The sequence below is a fragment of the Frankliniella occidentalis genome, unplaced genomic scaffold (genome assembly GCF_000697945.3).
Source record: "Frankliniella occidentalis isolate FOCC.00 unplaced genomic scaffold, Focc_3.1 Scaffold60, whole genome shotgun sequence".
Lineage (NCBI taxonomy): Eukaryota > Metazoa > Arthropoda > Insecta > Thysanoptera > Thripidae > Frankliniella > Frankliniella occidentalis.
Genome location: NW_026267190.1, coordinates 1,369,079 through 1,370,238, shown reverse-complemented (window position 1 = coordinate 1,370,238; position 1,160 = coordinate 1,369,079). Strand labels below are relative to the sequence as shown.

The window sequence follows — 1,160 nt, the reverse complement described above, 5'->3', positions numbered from 1 at the left end:
CCCCCTCTCCCTTTCCCCTCCCCAACGCCCCATCGGTGCACACAGCTCTTTGATTATGACTGTAAAGTCAGAGCGCCGGGGAGCAGACCGGAGAAATATTCGCGTTCGGTTCAACAATGGGTCTGTGGTGGTAGTGGTCCCGTTGGGGTTGGGGGCAGCGTATGGCAGGGGCTGCACGTGGGAGAGAGATGGAGAATCATCCCCCCGCCCCGCTCTGCCAATGTATCTCCTCTCTACCGTTGGGTCACGCGATTGTTAGGTTGGCGGCATTCTCTCCCTCCACTCCCACCCCGTTCTCCCTTCCCCATCCCATCCCCGCACCGGTTTGCTCTTTTGCCGATGCGAATGATTCTGTCCGGACCATCACCGTCCCTTTTCCCTGCCGAGGGGTAGGATTCGTGCCCCGCGTTCCCGGCCGTGGCCGAGGTCAGGTTCATCACATCACAGCGTCCAGCAGTGTGTTTATAAATGTCGCGCTTATACGCTATTTACCGCAGTATTAATAAAGAACATTTTAGCAGAAACGAGGGGTTGCGTTCAATGCTATTCAAATACTGTGACTTCACGGTTTATAAAATGTTACGTTATTTGGAATATCACATTCCTTAGAATGTGATATACCCCTGCATCGCTCTGCCGTCACAGGCTCAGTGCATGGTAGGCTAGGCGTACCTAATGGCACGTTATAACGAATGTGACATCATATTCTAAATAATGTGACACAAATCACATTATATAGAATGTGGCGTCACTGTATTTAAAGAACAGTGTTGTGTTGCATGGTCCACCTGCTAAGTGTGCTGAGCGTTTAAAGAGTGATTTTATGAATTGTTATATATAATAATGTGCCGAGGGACACGAATATTAGACTAGTTCCTTGCTAATAACTATGAGCAAGAGCAAATGCTGTGCAAATTTGACTGGAGACCCAGACGTCAGTTTGAACTGTGAGACTTCCTAGTCAGTTTAATTTTGAACTGTGACACTGATCATTCAGACAATGAAAACTGACAGACTTAAACAGTCCCTGGCAGACTTTAGACTTGCAGTTTTATCTGGCATCTTGTTCTTCAGTTAGATTTTCAGAGCGAGTGCATCCAATTGAAGGATACATTAAAAAGTCAGAGTACACGCAGTCTCGGCGCACTCTTTTAGGGGTA

The 1,160-nt window shown here is 47.7% G+C and overlaps 1 protein-coding gene across 1 annotated transcript in view; it reads left to right on the top strand.

The window, feature by feature from the left end:
- Positions 1 to 1,160, top strand: part of LOC127749502 (uncharacterized) — a 29,842-nt gene that overhangs the window by 22,638 nt on the left and 6,044 nt on the right. The gene's annotated exons all lie outside the window — the stretch shown is intronic.